The sequence below is a fragment of the Phoca vitulina genome, unplaced genomic scaffold, assembly GCF_004348235.1.
Source record: "Phoca vitulina isolate PV1807 unplaced genomic scaffold, GSC_HSeal_1.0 scaffold8, whole genome shotgun sequence".
NCBI classification, from domain to species: Eukaryota; Metazoa; Chordata; class Mammalia; order Carnivora; family Phocidae; genus Phoca; species Phoca vitulina.
Window position 1 is genome coordinate 17792594 of NW_022589711.1, and position 18564 is coordinate 17811157.

Below are 18564 nucleotides of genomic sequence, written 5' to 3' on the forward strand. Positions count from 1 at the left end.
AGAGGGAGAAGCAGGCTTCCCAAGGAGCAGGGAGCCCGATGTGGGACTCGATCCCAGGACCCTGGGACCATGACCTGAGCCGAAGGCAGACGCTTAACGACTGAGCCACCCAGGCGCCCCAATTTTTATTTCTTGCCACTATCTCCTCCCGTCCCATTAATTCCTTTCCCACCATAGCCTGACTTCCACCCCTACCACCCTGTGAAGCTCCTGTGGCCACTGTCATCATATTTTTAAAACCAGAGGCTACTGATCGCTGAAACCTTAGCTTGCTAAACTATGTAGGAGTAGTTGACAAAGTTAACTATTAACCATCCATGCTTTCTCTTCCATTAGACTCAAAGATAACTTTCTTGCTCTTGAAGAAGGTTAGTGACAGCACTCTCTTGGTCCAGTTTCTTTGTCTTTGAATTTTACTTCTCCGTTCATCCAGTGATCCTCTTCCACTGTCTGTCCTTAGCTCTCTTCTCCATTCACTGCCATTTTTTTCTTATTCCCCTTTGGTCAAAGATCCCTTTGAGAATCTAAAAACAAAAAGAAACAAACAACTATAGTATGTCTTCCCAGAAAAATAAGGCACATAGATAGAAATATTTGCAGATAATTTTTGTCAATTAAGAGACTCACTGAAGTGCATCCATGAGTATCAGGAATCCTTCCTACAGCTTCTTATAAAATAATATCGGGGCGCCTGGGTAGCTCAGTCAGTTAAGCGTCTGCCTTTGGCTCAGGTCATGATCCCAGGGTCCTGGGATCAAGCCCCACGTCCGGCTCCCTGCTCAGCGGAAGTCTGCTTCTCCCTCTTGCTCTGACTGCCGCTCTGCCTACTTGTGCTCTCTCTCTGTCTGTCAAATAAATAAAAATCTTTAAAAATAAAAATAAAATAATATCATTACCTCCTGTGGTTTCAGTTACCACCAAACGAGATGATGGGTCCTAGTTATTTCAAAAGTGAGGACGAACCTCAGTTCTAACATTGCCTATTAATGATTCTCTTTCTCTGTATCCAAGTCCCAGCACATACTACCTTCATGAGTTTTCCATATTTTCACACTACATTATTTCTTCTTTACATAATTTCTCTTTAATTTGAATCACATCTTAAAATATAAATAAATTATAATTTTATCACTGTAGTATGTAAAATCAATATTAATTCACATATAATAGGCAATGATAAAAAAAAAATGATACAACAACAAAAAGAGTAGTGGTCTTGTTAAATTTTAATCAGTGTTTATTGCCAGGTAAAAGCCTTGAGCCTGAGGCCAACTTCCCCTCTGCTTAAAAGGGAGATAGCAAAAGTTAAAAACAAATCTTCAACAAACTGCAACTCTCTCAAGGGCTTCATCCAAAGGGAAAGAACACTGAAAAGGGAATTCCTCACTTTGTGATACAGTGTTATTTAATGCCATGACCTAGTGCAAGTGAAGTCATGTTGTATAGCCCCAGTGGGACTTGGACTTGGGAAAATTTCCCTCTCTTGTACCTATCCAGCCCAAACTTCCTCATTAAGCTACAGACCTGGAGATCACCGTATGGACAGACAAATGACCTCTATGTCCAGTCGACAGGTTCACAATTAAACTCATCTTTTTTCTCCCCTAAATGTAGAAGTCTCTTATATTCCATTTCCCATCAGAGAAACTCCCAGATTCCTTTTGTAAAATGTTTCTGCATACCCAGCCAAACTCAATCAGTCTGTTGGGTCCCTTGAATCTACTTTCCTGATCATCCCTTAACTTACTTTAACTCAATATGCCTGGCCTGGACCTTTTTAAGTACCTTTAACGTCATCTCCCTGGGCCAAGCCTTGCCCCCATGAGTCATTTGTCCCATACTGTCACGAAATTAATTTTAGAGATTAGTTCTGTCCTATGCTTAAAATCCTTTGGTGGCTTCCCATTTCCTTCTGGGAGCAAGCCAAGCTATTTAGCTCCTTCTTCTAGCCCTCATTTACCTGGATTTCTGCCCCAGCTTCCTTCCCACCACTCCCACCCTGCCCACCTGCCAGCCATGCTTCAGCAATAGGGAACTTCTCACACTCATCTGACATATGAGGTTTTCCTCTCTGTTCTTCACTTAGCTCTGGATGTCCTTCCTTCTACCTGGGAAATTGTTAGTCATTTACCAAAATTCAGATTTATTTATTCTCCTTTCCAGACCCTTCCTTTAGCCAGAAAACAATTCACTCCCGAGCCCTGGTTATGAACCTTTTGCAAGCTTCTGTGCTGTACTCACCAGGCTATTTGTATTTTATTTATTGAGACATGTCTTCTCGCCAATAGACCAGTGAGTCCTTGGATGCCAGAATTGAGGCTTTTTCATCTCTGTTTGCCCTGACCGAATGAACAGTAGTGTTTGGTACAAAGGGCATCAAAGGCAAACTTGTCTGACTCCCCTGCTGCTCACGGTGAAAGTGCCCATAAAGAAGCCACAGCCCTGAACACTTCACAAATACCCTTGGGTGGGAGTGATTTTGGAAAAATCATTTCAAAAACATCTCTTTCTCTATTCAGTGGTGTCTCTCTCTGTGGCATTTCACTCTTTCGAACTATTTCACAAAATTAAAAGGCCAGAAAATTCAGAGAAGCTTCCTAACGTAATCTTCTATACCCACAATTTCCAAGACAGATGGGCTATTTTCTTATATAATGAAATCTCAAGAGAGGGATATTATATAACCTCACTCAATAACGCACTTTGGTGTTCAACTACCTTTACTTTTTTATACAATATAAATTGACATTGCTGTGGTCACTCTGTTTTTTTATGAAGTGGACAATACATGGTTACATTTTCCTTATATCAACTTGTCATCTATTTCAAAACAATGTCAACTAATATTGAACGAAACTATCTCAATTAAACCAGGATTTATTGATATTCACTCATCTTTTGCAAATGTCTGCCTCTTAGCTATTCAAGAGGTCTTTGGCTCCAGTTCAACTTACATCTTTCCTCTCTTTGTTATTTCTCCATCTTATAATTAGTATATGTCAGAGTATTCACACACTCATGGTGAGAAACTGATGGACTAAAATCGCCTTTGAGAGAGAGATTTTATATAAGTAGAAACCAGTATATACACTAAAGCAGTCAAGGTTATGTGCAAATACCTAGCCATCAAAAGCCCTAATTTTAGAATTATGTTTTTTAATCTTGCGACACTTCACATTTTGAGGCATTTGTCATATTTTTAAAAAGTTTATAAAGTGTGGGGCGCCTGGGTGGCTCAGTCGTTAAGCGTCTGCCTTCGGCTCAGGTCATGATCCCAGTGTCCTGGGATCGAGCCCCGCGTCGGGCTCCCAGCTCCGCAGGAAGCCCGCTTCTCCCTCTCCCACTCCCCCTGCTTGTGTTCCCTCTCTCGCTGTGTCTCTCTCTGTCACATAAATAAAAAAAAAAAAAAAAAAATCTTAAAAAAAAAGTTTATAAAGTGTGATTGTTTTCTGATTGCCATAGCAAGCAAGATTTCCTGCCTCCTGCATAAATAGCTAAAACAATATCAGGAAAAGACTGATTTGGCTCATGCTTACAAGCACGGGTGGTTTAGTTAGGTGGTACAAGTAATAATGAATAGGTTAGTTGCATATTTTCACAACTTCTGATTAAATAATGTTTGCAATAATGAGTTCCCCATTTGGAAAGTGGTCATTTCAACGTTCTGTCTGCGCATTACCCAGTGCACCCACTGCAGCACAACACTCATAACTCAAGGCATCTTTTAGCTGTGCTTTGGCATCTCGGCAGCTGTGCTTGACAAGGCAAGGACCCTTCAATCTTTATAATTCTAGTTGAAATAAAAGCAATGGAGCTCTCTATTCTTACCTTGCATGACTAAAGTCTAGACTGTGTGATTTTGACCCTTTCTGTTTTGAGAAAAATAGCTTGAATTTTAAAAAAAGCTCGAAGAACCATTTTCCCTCAAATTCATCTGCGGATCTTTCTTTCCCTTCTTCCCTGATTAAGTTCAGTTAGCCACCATTATTAGTCCTAAAACATATCAGAAGAGAGAAACTCATATTCTTCCCTTCATAGGCATAAGCCTGGAAAGGGCTTTCAAATGAATGGGTTAAAGTTCTGACAAACTTCATTTTGGTCCTAAAGAAGGTTACCAAGATTTAGCGAAAATCCATGCAAGTTTCCTTTCCTCTCCATATACTCTGTCGCTAAAAGCATTTGCGACCTTTCATTAAATATCATTGCTACCTCAGAAGCTAAGTGGAGAAAATCTGTCAAGATTGTTGCACTTTCTAAAAAGTATAGAAGTGTTTCCACCATTGTAAAATTGTAGACAGACAGTAATTCTGCAGGGGCTAAAGAAGGTTACATTAAAACCAGTATCACATGTTGGAACATTAGATTTTTTGGAAAAACATCTCATTGAATATAAGGTACAAATATGTAGAATTCACAGTGAAACAGTAGGGAAGTGTTTTCTGAATGAATAAATGTATGATTGTCTATAGCATACAAAAGTGGTATTGGACTCACAAAATGAAAATGAAAAGTAGAAGGAATGCTCCTGCTCTGGACACAAATTAATTGAGTGGAAGAAAAATTGACAAAATTAGAACTATACGTAATTCCATGAGTATAATCATAATGGCTTGAGAATGAACTGTTTGATAATTTTTATAGTTGCTTTCCAATGTAGTAGTATATTTTATCTTCACATCCAGGCAGGAATGATTATCCCCATTTTACAGAAGAGGGATGTGATGCCCAGAGACTTAAATGGTTTGTCCTAAATGGTGAGACTGGCGGGGGCCGGGTTGGGGGGGAACCTGGGGCACAAATCCACATTTCACCTTGGTCCATTCATCTCCCAGCTAGAGTATGTTGCCCTTTGACCCTAAAGTATTGGAGAAAAAAACTACATCCTCCTCTGGATTCTTTTTTTAAGGTACATTTTATCATTTTCATTGTTAGGTTTAAAACAAAAATGAGTTGCAAAATTTACACTTAAAACTGAAAAGTATTTTCTCTCATATTACTTTACAGATGCTTCCAATATACAAAAATGTTATTTTATTCTAGTAACATTTTCCTTGTTATTGAAAACATGAATATATAAAACTATTTAAAGAAAAAAAATAAAAGTCTCCATAATTCTATCACAACATTCTCACAAGAATTGTGTATTATATCATAGTTTTAATAAACTTATGCTGAATTGATAGGCAAAATTATATATCTCAACTCTTGTTGATATTGGTGTATTTTTCCTTTGATTTCTTATAAGGTTGAATATATCTTTTTTATTTTTATGGTCATTTGAATTTCTTCTTTTTGAATTATCCATCAGTGCTTTTTTGATTTTACTATGGACATGTTTATGTTTTTCCAAAGCCTTGTTTGTTATATGCTGTAAATTTTCCCCTCTCTTGATTTATAACTTTGACCTTGTTCCATGGTAATTACTGATAACACTTAAGTTTAAATTTTATGTGGTTCAACACTTCAGTTTTTTACTTTACTTTAGTTTTAGTTTCATGAAACCAGAAGGAAGTTTACAACTTTCCATCCGAAGATCAGTTGGATATATGTTGATATTTTCCAATATTTATTATCTTATTTTCTGTTTAGCTCTTTGATCAACCTTTAACTCATTTTTATATATCATGTATGACCTTTTTTTTCTAAAGATTTACCCTATTGTCTTAATACCATGTTTTGAAAAGTCATTCTGTCTTCACTGGTATGAAATATTAAATCTATCATCTTCTAGATGCTTCTGTTTGCAGTGATCGGTTCTGTTTCATTGCTGTCTCTCGATTGTTGTAGTACCTGAACTACTTTTAGTTATTGTGAATTGTGCATTATTTTAGCAACTGTTTTTGGCAAGGGTTTTCTATCATTCTTCTCCAAAATTTTGTGTATTTTTCCTGTTTGTTCCCCCCTTAATGAGCATGGGCAATTTTCTGAGATATCAAAAAAGTTAAGATTTAAAATAAGCATTTTGAGTACATTTAATGTGAAAGGACTGACTGGATTTCCCATGGAGGAATATGATATCTCTCAGTTTATTTAGGACTTGTTTCATATTGTGAATAAAGTTTTATAATTGACTTCTCATGGGTTCTACACATTTCTTCTCTGGGTTTTTCCTAGGTATTTTATGTTATGGAATATTAATATGACTTATGATTATTTCTTATCACATCTTCTTGTGGTTATGGCTAGTTCACAGGAAAGTCACTTATTTTTATTCATTTATCGTTAATCTATTTAGTTTGCTAAATTCTTGTTAATATAAATAGATTTTTTTATTCTCTTGATTATTTAAAATAGACTATAATATATTCCGAATCCAAAAATTTTGTCTGTTTCATATTTTAAGCAAAAACAGTAGTATATAATTATATTTATAAAGCTATGCCATTAGAATTACTAAATATCATTCTCAGTAGTACAAACCAAATAGTATACCATTGAATTCTAATGTTCTTCTTTAATTTAAAAGTTATTTTGAAGAAGCTATTATGAGTGACAAAGTTTTAGGTTTTTGTGTTTAAATATTTTCAGTTGATGCTTATTTTATTATTACATTGTATCCAGAAAATGCGGCCAGCATGATTTCTATTTAAGATGCTTATGTAAAGTTTTCTTTTTGGTTTATATGTGTTTAATTTGTGTAAAATATCACTGCACACTTGAAAGAGTGAATTATGTGCTGTGTATGGCACTAAAATTTAGCATTATATTAATCACTTCTATACTCTTGTTACTTTATATGATTAATCTGTTACTTATTTATAGAGGTCCATTAAAGTTTCCATCTATAATTGTATTTGTCTATTTTCCAGTGGATATCCAACTTACATTTTTTTGTATATTGTGGTGCTTGATTATTGGGCACTTAAAGATATATGATTGTCTAGTTTTCCTATGTGAAATTTACTTTCTCTTTTTTTTTCATTGAATTCATCTTGTTTAATAGTAGCCTTGTTGTCCTTCTTTTCTTTAAGTTTGCCTCAGGTTTATTGGCCTGAATCATATTTGAATTTTTCTTACAAGCAAAATATTACTAGCTTTTATTTTTACCTAATCTGGATACTCGGTCTGGGTATTTTCCCTTTTAATAAATGAGCTTTCCTTACATTTTTAATTAACTACTTTAAATACCACATTCCATTATACCTGGACCAAAAATTTTTCAGTGTTTTCTTCTTTTTTCTTTTGTCACTACCTTTTGATATTGATGGATAATTTCTTGATTTGATTTTATTCTTTTTGATAGTATAGCCAAGTGGAGTTGATGTGTATTCTATTAGAAATTGATACAGGTCATTGTTTAAATTTCTTATAGGAAGTGAAGGGAACAAATCGTTCAGTTATTTCAGGACATTCAATAGAGTTCTGTTGTGAAAAGACGCATTCCTACAGACAAGTGCTCAAACTACTTGATTCAATAGCTCTTGGCACAACTACACATGTAAGTTGCAATTTTAAAACGGGCAAAGTAGGGCTGTGAATAAATAAGGGGGGGAAGGAAATTGATGGGTTTTATTTTATAATAGTGGGAAATCTTTGAAGCATAAAGGACACGACAATAATGTTTCAAATGTCAACAGATGAAAACTCAGCTATGAAAGATATATAATAGTAAAGGAAAGAGATTAATGTTAAAATGATTTTTTAAAATGTTTCTAAAGATTTTGGATGAAAATGTTTTGACTAGTGGTATTCCAGTAAATGTTTATCAACCAACAGGGGGAGGGAGAGCAAGAGCCCAGATCTGTAGAGTTTGCTGATCTTCATAGTGCAAACAATATAAATGCCCCTGAAATAATCAGTTCCAAACGACCAATGTGAAGTCACTGAACACAGTTCAGTGGAAAGAAATGTGCCCAATGACTTTTAGCCAGTGGGAGCCAACTCCAGCGTACCTCTAGTATAATCTCAGTCACACTTTTTTTAAAACGATTACCAGGCTATGTAAGATCTAACCGGTAAAAATAAAGGATTTTTTTTTTTTTTTTACCTGGTTGTATGTACTTTCATGTTTAAAGTAATGAACAAGGCAGTGTGGTACAATCCAAAGTGATTGAGACCATTAGGATCAGAAGCTGATTGGCTTCAATCCCAGCACCATCACCTGGTGTGTGATTTTAGCAAAATTACCTAATTTAGCTAAGCCTTGATATATTCATCTGTAAAATTCTGAATAACAAAAGCTATTCCACAGGCATCTTGTGATGACTAAAAGATACAATAAATAAGAATGTAGCTGATATATAAATAGATAATAAAGAATTATTTTTTCTCCATCTTCTGTACTGTTCATTTCCTTCTTCCTGTCCTTACTCATTAGCAAGTAGAAAAAGGAGGTCAGAATTGATGCAATATAATTAGTAAGGAAATGGTCATAGGGTCTCTAGTGTTGGCACACCTACGTAGCAATCTGCACAAATGGCTTTTAGGGGCGCCTGAGTGGTGCAGTCGGTTAACTGTCCGACTCTTGGTTTCTGCTCAGGTCATGATCTCAGCCAGGGTTGTGAGATTGAGCCCCATGTTGGGCTCTGAGCTCAGTGGGGAGTGCTTGAGACTCTCTCCCTGGTCCCTCTGCTCCTCCCCCTGCCCCGCACATGCGCACGCATGCTCTCCCTCTCTCTCTCTCAAATAAATAAATAAATCTTTTAAAAAATGGCTTTTCTATGGGAGGGAGAATTCATGAGAAATGCAGACACCACAGGAAGAATTCAAGAAAAATAACCTACATTTGTTTTCTTTTCCATCTTTGAAGTGTCAAAATAAAATAAGCACAAAACTTTGCAGGAGCTAGGGGCAGTGGCACATGGATAATCTTTATGACCCGATCTCGTGGCTTATCATTTTGCAGCCTCTATGGTGAAGGAAAAGGAAGACAAAGAATGTGGAAAGGGTATTGAGTGGATCAACCTATGTATGGTATTTGCCACAAAAGTACAATTCTGCGGAAGGTGGAAATAATATGTCTTGGGAATGCATGGAAGAAAATAACTTCTGGCTATAATAAACAGGAAAGACTTAAAAGCCTGACATTTAAAATGTTATTTGCAGGATTTTGTTGAATAGAAATTGTCAGATTTGGGGCATTTTCAGTGAATCAAACAAAAAGAATGAATTGACACAGAAGTATAAGAGATTTTTTTTTTTTAAGATTTTATTTATTCATTCGAGGCACAGAGATAGAGAGAGAGAGAGCACGAGCAGGGGGAGAGGCAGAGGGAGAAGCAGAGGGAGAAGCAGAGGGAGAAGCAGGCTCCCCGCTGAGCCAGGAGCCAGACGTGGGGCTCGATCCTAGGACCCTGGGATCATGACCCGACCGAAGGCAGATGCTTAACCATCTGAGCCATCCAGGTGCCCCAGAGATTTTTTTAATGAAAAAGTGAGTAACCTAATGTATTTCAAATGCAAACTAGACCTAGAGTAGGATCAGGAGATCTACTACAAAAGTAGCTTGGTACCTAATCAACAAATGAGTCTATGTAAGATTTTCTGTTTAGTGTATAATTAACATATTTGAAGATGCATGCACTATATTGGCTGCTTTATGTGTTTCTATTTCATTCCCAAATCAATACTAAAAAGAAAACAATCTCATTTTATGGAAAAGGAACCTACTGCCAATTATATATGGATGATCTAGGATTATACAGCTTATCAGCAAAGAGACATTTGAAAGGTTTTGACCAGGGAGGTAACATGATGGGGGTACAAATTCCTATAGTTACTTGATGTGTGCTAATTAAAATTCGTAACTTTCTCTACTCCAAATGTAAAATTAGAAGCTATTGATTACTAAGGCAGAGAAGTGTCATTCTTCATGTAGCTGATGATAATGTCTTAGTAGACTTCCTTAAGAAAGCAAGAGTGACCACCCTAGCATTTTACTTCCTCCCTCTTTACAACATATCATTGAAGGTGCTTTTGCCCTTTCTGGTATATAAAGCCAAAGTTATCTAAGTAATTATTTCAAGATTATTATCCAAGTTTTCATTGAGGAATAAGTTAACCCATCTACTCTCCTTCAGTGATTAGTTTGGATTAATTTTTCAGTTTCATTTGCAGAGAACCACGCCTTAAGGAAATTTGAAACATGACAAGAGAATGTGATTAAGCAAAGAACATGTGCAAATATATGATTCTAGTTAAGAGGAAGGACTTAGTTGAGTGGCTAGGGAGATATCATTCTCTTGTAATTGTTCGTTCTTAATGAAATCACCAGTGCCCTCCAAATTGATAAATTCAAAAAACAATCTTCAACTTTCACCCTATCTTATCGCTTGGCAGTATTTGCTATAATTTACAGAAGTTACTTCTCTTTTCTTTAAACCACTTTATTGAGGTATAATTAGCATATAAAAAGCAGTAAATTCTTAAAATATGTATACAACTCAATATATTTGACGATAAGTACACATCTGTGAAACCATCACCACAATCTATGTCATAAACATATCCATCAATTCCAGAAGTTTTATCTTGCCCTCTTTATTATTTTTTGGTAATAAAGACACTTAACATAAGATCTAGCCTCTTAGCAAGTTTTAAAGTATACAATACAGCATTATTAATATAGGTGCTATGCTGTTCAGTACATCTCTAGGACATATTCATCTCCCATAACTGAAATTTTGTACCCTTTGACTAATGCCTCCCCATTTACCCCTCCCCACTAGGCCCTGGCAATCACCATTCTACTCTCTGCTTTTATGAGTTTGACAGTTTTAGATTCCCCGTATAAAAAGGATCATGTAGTAGTTACCCTTTTATGACTGGCTTTTTTCTCTTAAGATAATGCCCTACACGTCTATACATGTTGTTGTGAATGGCAGGATTTCCTTCTTTTTAAGGCTGAACAGTATTCCATTGTGTGTGTATTTATAAATGTGTATATATATAATGCATATATACATTTATATATCCAAAGGAATTAAAGGAAATAAAGGAATTAAAGTACTCTTCACAAAACCAAGATCAGGAAACAACCCAGTGTCCATCAACAGAGGAATGAATAAAGAACATGAACAGAGGAATGAATAAAGAACGTGATTACATACACACATATATATATGTGTATATATACACATATATGTATAAATATATACATGTGTATATTTATACACACACATTTGTATAAATGTATAAATGTACATATGTATAAATGTATATACATATGTATATGTGTGTAAATGTATATATGTGTATATACATTTATACATGTATTTGTGTGTATATATAATATTTATATATATATAATCATGTTCTTTATTCATTCCTCTGTTGATTGGATTGTTTTGTGAACTTGGTTTTGTGAATAGTGCTGCAATGAACATGGGCATGTAAACATCTTTTCAAGATTATGATTTTAATTCCTTTGGATATATACCCAGAAATGAGATTGCTGGATTATATGGTAGTTCCATTTTTAATTTTTTAGGTATTTTTCATACATTTTTCCACAGTGGCAGCAACAGTTTACATTCCCATGGTAGTGCACTAGGATTCCCTTTTCTCTACATCCTCAACAAATTGATCTCTTGTCTTATTGATAATAGCCATCCTAACAGACGTGAAGTGGTATCATTGTGGTTTTAATTTTCATTTCCCTGATGATTAGTAATGTTGAGCACTTTTTAATATACTTGTCAGCTCTTTGTCTGCCTTATTTGGAGAAACGTCTATTCAGTTCCTTTGCCCATTTTTTAGTCAGGTTTTTTGTTTGTTTTGTTTTGTTTGTTTTTGCTATTGAGTTATAGAAGTTCCCTATATATTTTGGATATAAACACTTTATCAGATAGATGACTTGCAAATATTTTCCCCCATTCCCTAGGTTGCCTTTTCATTCTCTTGATTGTTTTCTTTGCTATGAAAGCTTTTTAGTTTGATATAGTCCCACTTACCTATTTTTTGCTTTTGTTGTTTGCACTTTTGGTGTCATGTCAAGGGTTATCGCTAAGATCAATGTCAAAAAGCTTTTTCCTTATGTTTTCTTCTAGAAGTTGTAGTGTTTCAGGTATTATGTTAAGTCTTTAATATAGTTTTAGCTAATTTCTGTGTACGGTATAAGATAGGGGCCCAATTTCACTCTTCTGTATGTGTATACTCAGTTTTCGCAACACCATTTGTGGAAGAGACTGTATTTTCCCCATTGTGTATTCTTGGCACCTTTCTCAAAGATCAGTTGATAATATATATGTGGATTTTATTTCTGGGCTCTCTCTTCTGTTCCAATAGTCTGTATGTCTGTTTTTATGCTAGTACCATACTGTTTTGATTATTGTACCTTTGTGATATATTTTGAAATTAAGAAGTAATGATACCTCCATCTTTGTTCTTCTTGCTCAAAATTGCTTTGGCTATACAGAACCTTTGTGGTTCCATATGAATTTTTAGGATTGTTTTTCCTATTTCTCTGAAAAATGACTTTAGGATTTTGATAGGGATTGCACTGAATCTGTAGATTGCTTTGGGTGGTATGGACATTTTAATAATATTAACTCTTCCAATCCATAAACACAGAATGTCTTTGCAGTTATTTGTGTCTGTTTTTCTTTGATGAGTATTTTATAGTTTTCAGTGTATGTGTCCTCCACCTCCTTGAGAGAGAGAAAGAGAGAGAGAGCCTGAGTGGAGGGAGGGACAGAGGGAGAGAGAGAATCCTCAAGCAGACTCCCCGCTGATCTCAGAGCCTGATGCAGGGCTCAGTCCCATGACCCTGAGATCATGATCTGAGCCAAAATCAAGAGCCAGCCACTTAACTGACTGAGCCACCCAGGCACCCCTAGTTAAGTTTATTTATAAATATTTTGTTCTTTTTCATTCTATTGTCAATGGATTTTTGTGATTTCCTTTTCAGATAGCACATTGTTGGTATATAGAAACACATGTAATTTTTATATGCTGATTTTGTATCCTGCAACTTGCTGAATTCATTTTTTAGTTCTAATGGTGTGTGTGTGTGTGTGTGTGTGTGTATAATCCTTAGGATTTTCTACATATAAGATCATGTCATCTGCAAAAAGAGATAATTTTACTTCTTCCTCTCTTCTTTGGATTCGTTTCATTTCTTTTTCTTCACTGATTGTCCCAGCTAGGACTTCTAGTGCTATGTTGAATAGAAATGATGAGATCAGGCAACCTGGCCTTGCTCCAGATCTTGGAGGAAAAGCCTTCTTTTTCACCACTGAGTATGATGTTAGCTGTGGGTTTTTTGTATAAGACCTTTAGTGTGTTGAGGTAAGTTCCTTTTATACCTAATTTGTTGAGAGTTTTTATCATGAAAGTGTGTTGATTTTGTCAAATGCTTTTTCTGCCTCTGTTGAGATGATTATTTAATTTTTATCCTTCATTCTTCTAATATAGTATCACATTGATTCTTTGGCATATGTTGAACCATCTTTGCATCCCAGGGATAAACCCCACTTGGTCCATGTGTATGATCCTTGTAACATACCGTTGAATTTGGTTTGCTAATATTTTGTTGAAGAATTTTACATCTATGTTTATTAGAGAAATTGGGCTGTAGTTTTCTTTCCTTATGGTATTTTTATTGGGCTTTGATATCAGGGTGATGGTGACCTCATAAAATGAGTTTGGAAGTGTTTCCTCTTCTATTTTTGGATGAGTTTAAGAAGGGTTGGTATTAATTTTTTTAATGTTTGGTAGCATTAACTTGTGAAGTCATATGGTCCTGGACTTTTTCTTTGATAGGTTATCTTTTATTTCTGATTCAGTTTCCTTGTGTGTTATTCATCTGTTCATGCTATTTCTTCTTGATTCAGTATTGTTCTATTGCATGTCTCTAGGAATTTATCCTTTTATTTTACATTTCCAATTCATTGGTATATAATTATTCATAGTAGTCTCTTATGATCTTTTTTATTTCTGGGGCATCACTTATAATGTCTCTTTTATTTTTAATTTTATTTATCTGAGTCTTCTCTCCTTTTTCTTGATTAGTCTAACTAAAGATTTGTCAATTTTTGTTGATCTTTTCAAAAAACCAACTCATTGATTTTTTTCTATTGTTTTTCTATTATTTATTTCATTTATTTCGACTCTAATCTTTATTATTTATTTCTTTCTGCTAACTTTGGGCTTAGTTTGTTCTTCCTTTTTTAATTGCTTGAAGAGTAAAGTTAGGTTGTTTAATTAAGATCTTTCTTCTTTTTTAATATGGACATTTATCACTACAAAATTCACTCTTCATACTGCTTTGCTGTATTCTATAAGTTTTGGTATGCTGTGTTTTATTTTTGTTTGTCTCGAGATAATTCTAAGTTCCCTTTTGATTTCTTTTTTGACCCAGTGGTTGTTCAAGAGTGCATTGTTTAATTTCCATGCATTTGTGGGTTTTCTCCTTTTCCTTTTGTTATTGTAGTTTTATGCCATTGTGGTTGCCAAGTGGCATTTATGCCACTTACTACATTTATGTGTAGATTATGTATAAAATACTCGAAATGATTTCAGTCTTCTTAAATTTGTTGAGATTTGTTTTGTTACCTAGTATGTAATCTATCCTGGAGAATGTTCTACATGCACTTAAGAAGAAATGTGCATTCTGCTGTTGGGTGAAACATTCTGTATATGTCCGTTAGTTCAATTTATTCTAGTGTTGTTCAAATGATGTATTGCCTTATTGATTGTCTCCATTATTGATAGTGGAGTACTGAAGTCTCCTACTATTATTGTATTGTATTATATTGTATATCTTTAATCAAATTTTTGTGGTTATAGTTATTCTTAACATTTTTAAATTTCAGAAACCACTTAAAGCTCTCTAGTTTCTACAGCAACACTTTCCTGGTTTTCTGACTTTTAACTGTTCTTTCTATATTTTATATATTTTGTTAAATGGTTTAATTTTTGGGGGGGTGGTACTTGGGAGGCAATAGGTTTGGCAAAAGCAAGGAGGTAGAAGAATGATAAAATCAGGTACCTTTAACCTGGTGTATAGATTCTTCACACTCTGGCCTCTGTCTACATTTCCAACTTCATCTCTAAACCAGATTAACCTGCCATTCTGAATTTCCTAATGGAAGCAATTAGCAATCGCATCCTCAACAAAATCTTCCTAGAGTCTCTCTACAAATTGTTATTCAATTTACTGGCCTCTCACAGCTCTTATTTGTATATATTTATAGTTGAACTTACTACATTTATGTGTAGATTATGTATAAAAATATCTCCCCCACCCTCACTATGCCGTGAGCTTCTGAAAGGCAAGGAATATGTCTTTAATTATGGTGTACCCAGTGACTACTAACTAAAATAAGGTTTTAAAAACTCAACAAATGCATATTTAATAAGCAAATGAAAGTTTAATGAATTAATATTCCCTGGGCCTCTTATTAATAGTATCATCTTGGTAAAGTCTGTAAACATCTTTGTGTCTCTGTTTTATTTACCACAAAAGAGCTAAAATAATTCTTAGACTCCTTAAAATCTCAAAATTGTTGTATCAAAATAAGAAAATGAATTACAGAAATATTTTATAAACAAAAGGTATTATATGCATAAGTAGGACCAACTTGAATGTTATGAGTCCATAGTTTCTCTGAAATTCCAAATAGCTACTCACATGCATGCAGGCACATGCACGCATACACACAAATGAAATTAAATGCTGCCAGATTTATCGTCCTTACTAATTCCTACACTTCCCAATGTATAGAAAAAGTATCAGTTTTGCTGATTTGGTAGCCCTGCAACTGAATGCTATCAAAGAGGTGGCATTAACTTCACTCAACATAGCTTTCTGAATTGTCTTGTACTACATCATTATTGTTCTCTTAGATTTTAAGTTCCTGAATATGAAAAGTGCATCTTTATATAATACATATCATTATATACAAATCGTCAATAAAAAAGCATCTTTGATAGTGATAATGACTTTCTGAATCGTTATAAATAGGATTGGAAGTAATAATAATAAAAAAAAAACTGATGCTCAATAAGAAGAGTCAGGCAGTGGTCCTTATCATCCATCCCCATTACGAAATTCTACACAGAACAGTACGCATTTTAGCTAGCAAAACATTTCCAAGTCCTTGAAACTATACTAGTTGGGAGTGCTACACTTGTGGAACTGCTGAGAGCTCCAGCTTTTTATTATCGTTCTGTTCTGTATGAACTAAGCCATGCTTTTGGCATCCTGCAAACTGTTAAATTTTACAAATGAGATGCACAGCTGGAATGTGACTCGACCTCTGCTTCTGGCAATCTTTCAGATGCCTTAACTCCAAGTGACATAAAGGAAGCTTTAATCTAAAAAGTTAGAGAAGACAAAGGGTAAGATTACTAAGGTGTTTCAAAATGTGTGTCAAATTTATCATCATTCACTGCGTTGGCAGATGCCGCGTCGGTACTGCTGCTCACGCCGCTGATGAAGCCATGCTATATAAAGCACAGCTCTGTCAAATCCAAGGGAGCTAGTAGAAAGATATTCTTTGTCAGACATGGAATTGACAAGTACATTTTCTGTGGAAACTGTCTGATAACCTTCAGCATGGCACTCTGCTTTTATAGGATCCTGAAGAGACACCATTATCAGGAAGGAAAACAAGAGTTCTTGTGATTTATTTTTGGTTGCTTTAAAGAATTATACAAATGCTGTGTAACTCTGGGAATTCTGCACATGTTTATTTGCTTCATGTTTGAAGAGCTCTCAACAGAGAGACCTTAGCTTAGATGTAAAGCAACCCTCTGAATGAATCAGAGAACCTGTCAAGTGCTGTACCAGGTACGTGCATATGTAAGACACACATCTTCAGATTTTTTCCCAAGTATTTCCCAAGTATTGATACTGATACCAGAGTATCAGAGTCCAGAGAGTTTGTGATAGGAACTTTAAAAATAATCCATGTACAAGGCAGTGGGACTGATGGTGGGGTGACAGTGAAGAGTCAAACCCACTGTTTAGCATAGCGAGGTTGCATATTTCCTGTAGGTCGGAGGGAAAATCTGGACAATTCTGTATTTGAGACATCCTGCCAGTACCACACCATGAAGGCTGCTCACAGAGTAAGCCAACTCCAGAAGCAAAGGGATCTGTGGAACAGGAGGAATGGCGGAAGATGACAGACAGCATACAGCATAGACCTAAATGTCCTCCCAGACCTCCACTTGATCCACCTGCAACCCTACCCTGCCAATGGTGGGCTTTCAGGCTCCTCCACTGCCACCCCTCCTTCAGCCCCTCTTCCCTCTCCTCCTATCCCTTTCCTTTCTCTAGTTATGTTTTCCCCTGTTTGTGTATCCTACAGACATACCATTGAGTCTATAGGCCAAACCAACATCCAGCTAGTAAAGAAATCTAGAGCAAAATATTTAAGGAGGCATTTACTCTCCGGGCTGTGTCTGTACCTCCTTCAGTTTTGCTCACTGGGAACCTTACTTGTTTCATCTCAGTTGCAGATGTGAGGGAAGGGTATAATAGGGCATCTTAGTTCAAGATGCTATTACAAAGTACCATAGACTGAGTGGCTTACAAACAATAGAAATTTATTTCTCCCATTTCTGGAGGCTAGGAAGTCTCAGATCAAAGTATTCACAGATCTGGTGTCTAGAGAGCTTGTTTCCTGGTTTATAGATGGCTGTCTTCTCCCTTCTTCTAATCCTCGCAGGGAGGTGGGGTTAGAGGGAGCTCTGGGCTCTCTTTTTTTAAGGGCACTAATACCATTCATGAGCGTTCTACCCTCATGACCTAATCACTTCCCAAAGGCCCCGCCTCCTAATACCATTACATTGGGGACCAAGTTTCAACATAATGAATTTGGGAGAGACATAAAAATTCAGTCTGCAGCATGGGGTAACTTTGGGATCTTCTCTTTATGCACTGCAGGAATTTGACTAGCTTCAACAACTCATTGAAACTTATAGAACCTTATCATTAGATTTATAAACTTATATATTGGTTCTTGTTGCCTTCTGGATTGAGCTTTGGCCTAAAATTCTAGGGAACAAGAAAAATATCCTTTAACTTCTTTTTATACCCATAGAACAACAAAGAGAGTTTACATCAAGTTTTTCACTGGTATAAACAATTCAGTGAATTGTCTCATATGCATACTTTTTTACTTCATTTAAATTATTTCTGCATGATAAATATCCAGCAGTAGGATAACTAGTCAAATGATATGAACATTATTGGGACAGGTTGCTTATTGCCACATTTCTTTTGAAAAGAATTTTACCAGTTGTCACTATAAATATGTATGGTTGTATTCATTTCTCCACAACCTGATATACATAAAAGTATTTTAATTGCTAATCAATTGGCACAAGATGATAAGATTTTATTCTCAACTCTTGAATATTTTTATATAGTTTTGTCAATTGGTTCATCTTTTGGCTTATTTTCATAGGGCAGTTTTATTTTTCATCTATTTTGTGAGTTTGGATATTTTAAATTCAAAGAAGGCAGCTAGAATTTTAGTGAATTACCTCAATAACTAGACTCTTCTTTGTTATTTTTTCTCTTTTCTTTTACATCACCATTATAGTGCTATTCCTTTTCAAAATATCTTCTAGTTTTGTTTTGTTTTGTTTCCCTGTTCATGCTGGGTATGGTAA

At 35.4% G+C, this 18564-nt stretch overlaps 1 protein-coding gene across 3 annotated transcripts in view; it reads left to right on the plus strand.

Moving 5' to 3' along the window:
- Nucleotides 1–6781: 6781 nt before the first annotated feature.
- Nucleotides 6782–18564, plus strand: part of HTR1F (5-hydroxytryptamine receptor 1F) — a 135180-nt gene continuing 123397 nt past the window's right edge. For 2 of the 3 annotated variants that reach the window (XM_032406332.1, XM_032406333.1), the window contains exon 1: nt 15903–16732. The gene's annotated coding sequence lies outside the window, so the exon portion shown is untranslated. Of the gene's footprint in view, nt 7439–13081; nt 13228–15902; nt 16733–18564 lie in introns of those variants that run through there. The other variant, XM_032406331.1, reaches the window with a different exon arrangement.